The 6000-nt window shown below is 47.2% G+C and overlaps 1 long non-coding RNA gene across 1 annotated transcript; it reads left to right on the forward strand.

Annotated features, from left to right (window-relative positions):
* Positions 1-283: 283 nt before the first annotated feature.
* On the forward strand, positions 284-5628 carry LOC138924328 (uncharacterized). Its single transcript, XR_011439327.1, has 2 exons — positions 284-535; positions 3093-5628. It is a non-coding gene; the product is annotated as an uncharacterized lncRNA (long non-coding RNA).
* The last annotated feature ends 372 nt before the right edge of the window (positions 5629-6000 follow it).

A 6000-nucleotide genomic window follows, 5' to 3' on the forward strand; every position in this document is an offset into this window, starting at 1 on the left:
TTTGTTGTAAACCTAAAATTACCGTTAAAAAGTTGTCAAAAAAATAATGACGCCTCACTATTTTGAATTATACTATTTTGGAAGATGCAATCTTTTCATTTGTTTTGGGATGAAATGTACAGAACACGATTGCAGGGAAGTTTCTAAACCGCTTAATAGCGCGAACACCATAATAAGGCCCCTGACGTGTTCATTCCTTCCCGGAGTTAAATATTTCTCTTTGGGGAACAGCTAAGACAAATGCAAAACCCCAAGTCATTCTGTGCTCACCGCCATTCTCGGATTTCCTGATGTGAGTGTGACTCAGTGAAAAGGACGGATATGCAAGTGCCAGGCAGTAAGAAAAGGAAAAGTGGGGGAGGCTTTGTTGCTCTCACCGCCCCAGCGTTCAGCGCTGAGTTGAGGGCTGGCCCCTCCGCCTTTCTCTGCAAAGCCCCGCGGTGCAGGAGCTCCGGCTGTGGATGTCTCAACAGAAAGGGGCTCCCGGAAGCTGGAGCACAGGCGGGGACACAAAGGCAACCCTGGAGATCAAAAGGTGGTCGGCACACTAAAGGTGGCGGGGTCTGAATGAGGAAGTGGTGGAGGGGTGGGGAGGTGGCATTCCCTGCTCACGCTTGGCTGTGAACTCTGCAAAGCGCTGCAGAACAATGCGGAACCGACATGGCTGGTGCAGCACGCAGATCTAACGCCTTTGACGCTGGGGGCTTGTCAGAGCTAAAACCTGACGTGTAGAAAAAAAAAAAAAAAAGAACAAAGGAAAGACAGAAGGCTCGTGTATGTCAAAGGAAAGGGGCTCGAGAAAATGCTGCAAAGAAAATACTTCAGCCCAAGATGCTTCCGGAATTTGGTAGGCTGATGGAGCCGCCGCCGCTGCCCTCTGCAACTGCGACTCTGAGCGTTGCCTTCTCTTTAACTGCCTTTGATACCACAGCCTTTTGAAGTCCTTTTTCGTATATATGTAATTTACTTCTGCAACAGATAGAACTTCAGTTCTGGTGTTTACCCTCGCGCTGGGCTCTGCTACAAGGCAAGGCAGGTCCGTCGGCGCCCTCTCCTGGTGCTACTGCGAAGCTGCAGCAAGTAGGACTAAGGAGAGAAGGCTTGTGTTTTCCCGTGTTTGGTGCCGCAAATTTTTAGTAAAGTTTACCCCATATCTGTGGTTATCAAACTTAAACCCTCACCAGACCGCCTGGAGGGCTTGTTAACACAACATTTCTGGGTCCCATCCCCAGAGTTTCTGATTCAGTAAGTTTGGAATGGAGCCCAATAATCTGCATTTCTAGCAAGCCCCCAGGTGAGGCTGGTAAGGGAGCGCAGTCCCACAACCGCCGCCGTATACACGAAGCACCGCACGAGGTGGGGAGGCACTTGACGAAATCAGCGGACCTGTTCTAAAGCGGGAAGGCCACTGAGTAAACTGAAAAAGGTTTCAGCTGGCTAGGGTGTCATTCAAAGTGGTAAACGGGGCCACCTGAATGAGAACCGAGGTCTCAAACCCCAGCCAGTGCGCTGCCCATTACAGTATGCTGAGCCTGAGCCACCCTGACGTGACCTTGATGTGTAATAACATCGGTAACTGCCACCTATGGGGAAAAACTCACCTCAGAAAGTCCCTCAGAGAGGCGGACTCACCACACATTCGCACGCCCACCGCCTCCTAATTGCATCTACAGCAACGCTCACCTGTCTTCTAAAGGTCTGTGGCAAGAGAGCGCGGGTCGGGCTGTGGCTGTGGTAACTTTTCTCCAGGCAGCCCAGCGTGTGGGAGCAGGTGTGAGAAAGCCAAGTCTTTGTTGTTGCTGCTTTCAGCCATTTTGTGGCTCCCCATTGCGCTCAGGACTTGTTCTTTAGCGGAGCTCGGCATCGCACCTCCTGACTTCCCCTTTCTTCTCACTTTATGCTTACACGTTCTAAATGGTGCGTTTCTCCTCTGTCGCCATTGAACCTTGGCTCCTGCGGACCGTCTACCTGGAATGCCCTCCTCACCTGCTCACTGACACCTTTTCCTACCATCACCTCGTCCCAGGAACTCCTATTCATCCATGAGGACTCGACTTTGATTTTCTCTTTGGTCAGCCTCTCTTCAGTGCCGGCCCCCTGAAGACCAAGTAGGAATCCACGCTACAGCATTCCCAAGCACCCGGGCACACCGCAGCCCTCCACACTCTTATGGCAATTGAGTGTTCACGAGGCCCCTCCCACTAGACTCCTTGAGGCCAAGGACTATGCCTTTTTCGGATCTAGCACCTTCAGATCTAGCACCGTGCCCGGCATATCATGGGTGCTCAGTACACAGACTAGAAGGAGTGCAAACATGGATGTAGGCTGGAGAATTTCCACATCATGGATCCACATAAACTGAAAAGGAGCAAGAGTGGGTGAGCCCCGAGAGCATTTGAAGGCCATGATGCATAACCATTCTTAACCCCCAGGCCATGCAAGAAAAGTCACACTTCTTAGAAGAGATCACCACCGGCATGTTATGCAGAATCCTGACAATCCCAGAACAGATCTTAACCTTTGAAGTGTCATGGTTGGGAGGGATCTTAGAGATTTCAGAAGACACAGACAGGGGCATGAATTGTCCCTGGGCCAAGTTTTTTAGCCAACAATCTGAAGTAGTACCTAGGTCTCTGGACTCATTCTTCGATGTTCTCACCACATATCATGATAAAGACATTGGATAAACCCAATGATGCAAAGGTGGGTCAGAAGATAGCAAGAAGACCTCCTGACAACAGTGCCAGCTGTGGCAGCCATAGAGGTGTCCTACTCAGGTCTGGCATCAAAAAATTAATAACTTGCCAGCAGCTTCAGGGAGTGCAGTGGGCTGACAGCTTACAGCTCTTAGCAATTCCAGGCTTCATCTAGATTTTTGAGTTTTGGCCATGCTCCTCCTTGGAGGCTCCCAGTCAATGACTCAGCATGGCAGGGGGACTGGGACGTGGTCATTTCTGTCTAAAATGGGACTGCTCTGACGGCAGCCTTTACTTGAGAACTCCCAACTGGGTTGGCTGAGATAGTCACATCCATATAGCAGTCTGAGACTTTCCCCTCTCAATTTTGCTGCTTCTCCCTTTTATTTTTCACAGGCATCACCCCCAGTAAACCTCTTGTCCTCTAACTCCATCTTACCATCTACTTCATGGAGGACCTAACTGACACACCAGCCAAAGCCAGATGGGGTCTCCAGAGGCAAGAGAAGAAAGGAGGTCCCTGCAGCAGACCAAGAAGCTGAACCCAAAGTCCAGCCAGTGATCTCTTACACGACCATAAAGCAAGCTTTCTTTGGAGATAACAGGAAGTGGTAACGTGTCTTCTATGCTATTAAGAATCAAGTATCATTTTTTTTAAAAAACTTGTGTCCAGAGCTATATATCATGTGACCTTCCTTTTCTATCAAGGAAGAATTTCTGAGACTCGTTCTTTGTATATGAGGGGAATTTGGATAAAGAAGCAGAAATGAGTGTTCTAATAGGGAGATCCTCCTTGTTTCATGTTTTAAGGCCAGCTCCCTTAGCTCCACACTTCATGCTACAAGCTGTCACACAAAATCATATCCTTGAGGCGCAGGAAACATTCCCAACGTGTTACATGAAAAGCACCAACCCCTCCATCCCACCAGCATAGCCCTTGCCCTTGTGTCCTTTTCTAGCCCATTGCCAGCACCCAAGTTCTGTTCCTTTTGATGAAATGTCCTCAAAAAGGCTAGGAGAATTAAAAGATTAACTATTCCTATAATTTCGAATCTTCTCACATCTATGTCTTCTGACATCCTACAACCCTTTGGTTAAAAGGCTCAGGTGAGGTGGGGAGAGAGACAATATTTCTCAAATATTTCTACAGCCTATCTACCAGCGGTGCACCTTTGATGCCTGTGACAGGGGAGAGATGCCGGATGTCTTTCAAACATATTTTCCCACCAACTCCAACCTCACAGGCCTGAATGCCTTCAACGTTCCGAAGAGAGAGGAAGAAATATCCCCCTCCAGTTGAGAACATTGTGGGTTAGCGTAATTCATCTCACTGAAAGGAGCTGCCCTTTGGGTGTTAGTTAAAAAAGTAACCACACAAACCAGCCACACATTGTACTTTATAGATTTCCTTAGCCCACCATTCAATACTGCAAAATAACTCTAATACAGCTTCTTCAGCCAACCCAAATCCCAATGGCATGCTGACCTTTAAATGTGTCCCTACCCATCCTTGCACTGTCCACTGCATCTCCAAAAAATCCACCCAAGTACTCCTTTAAATGCTGCCTTCCACCACAATCATCATTCGTTGTTCCACCTGACTCTAAGAGGCTCAGTTCTTGGTCAAAGTAGACCTAGGGATTGTACTGGGCCACATAGTAACTCTATTTGAGCTCTTACTGTCAAAAACAGTTCAGAATTAGGTCCATTTTCTTTGCCTTCAGGCTCTTATATAACCATGGGGAACAAAAAGGACAGCTAAGCAGCAGCTAAGAAGGCAGTGGCATCACCTACCATCTTTAATCGGGGCCACACTTGAGCTTCCCAACAGAGGAGAATCTATGCTTAAAAATAATTCTCAAGATACTGAATGAGTAGAGAGGTCATTTCATTAATTATATGGTGAGTAATGGACATTTCTGCAATAAATGACATTGCCATTGGCTGTGCTGCCTGTAGGGAGCCACCCTGCACAAAAATGCTGCACTTAGAAGTGTAGTCTCCTCTGGGACACGTTATCAGGAGATGAGTACATAATGGGGTAGAAGTTAAAGAGCATTTCCCAGTCTGATAAATGAATCAGATCGACTGTCTGAAGTCCTCTGGGAACATGCGTACAAACCTGGAAAGAAGAACATCCTTCTCTGAGCAGCTATGATCCACTCTCATGGTATTTCCTGGGAATTCATAGCTGGGGAGGCCACTCACTGACCCAACTGTGCACGTCATGTCGTTAACCCCAATTGGACACTCATTTCCAGGAAATCTGCTGCCCTTGAATCATTATCACTGTAATAAACATGAAAGAAATGAGCATAAGGATTTCTTCTGGAAGGAGCCTTTTTGCCTAGTTCTAGAGAGTGGTTTGCTGGGCATCAGCCTGGAATAATTCTTCCAGTCCTCATGACTCTTCTCAAAAGAGGTTAATGATTCGTTACTGACTGCCCCAGAAAAAAACAGAAGCTCTTGAGTGCTCCTGTGGCAACTGATAAAACCGAACTGGAGTCCCGGGTGGATCATTTACTGCGTGTACATCTATGGGAAAGTTGTTTAACCTCTCAAAGACTCCATTTTCTCACCTGTAAAATGAAGGGAAGACTATCTGCCTTATGGGTGTTTGCCTGGATGGAAGGAAATTCAGCACAGCAGTGGAATTAAGAGCTGCTCTTTGGTACCAGACTTCCTGTGTTCAGAATGGCTTCTTACCAGCTGTGTGACTTCGCACAAGTTACTTACCTTCTCTGTTCCTCAGTTTCCTCATAATAGTAACACCTACTTATGATGTTGTTATGAGAATGAAGTGAGTTAACACAGGCAAAAAGCTGAGAGTAGTGCCTGGCACATAGTAACCATTCAAAAAGTGTTTGCTATTATTATTATTGTATGTGAAGAACAAAGTCACTCAATAAACCCGAGTTCTTTCTCTCCGCTATTCTTCTGGCAAACTTCAGGGGGAACGTTAGGTACCATTACTCTATACCTAGTATTTTCCAGTTCCTCGGTATAAATCAAGGTTACAGCAAAGGATTGTCCCCTTATCTCCATGGACACAGACCTCTTTCCCTCATTTCCCAGTGGAAATATTTCAGATGTGGCTGACCCCAAGCCCAATGGAAGTAACCTTTAACGTCCTCCTGACAAAAAATACACATCCCTCCAACCCACCTGACTCCCCCGCCCCCGCCAACCCACCCACGTGCTTCAGACCTCCATGATTCCACAGTCCAGCAACTATTTGCAAAGCGTCTGCCGTATATAAAGCATTAAGAAGGACACAAAGAAGGAGCAGTCCTGGACCCTGCCT

Source organism: Equus caballus, chromosome 5 (assembly GCF_041296265.1).
Source record: "Equus caballus isolate H_3958 breed thoroughbred chromosome 5, TB-T2T, whole genome shotgun sequence".
Classification (NCBI taxonomy): domain Eukaryota; kingdom Metazoa; phylum Chordata; class Mammalia; order Perissodactyla; family Equidae; genus Equus; species Equus caballus.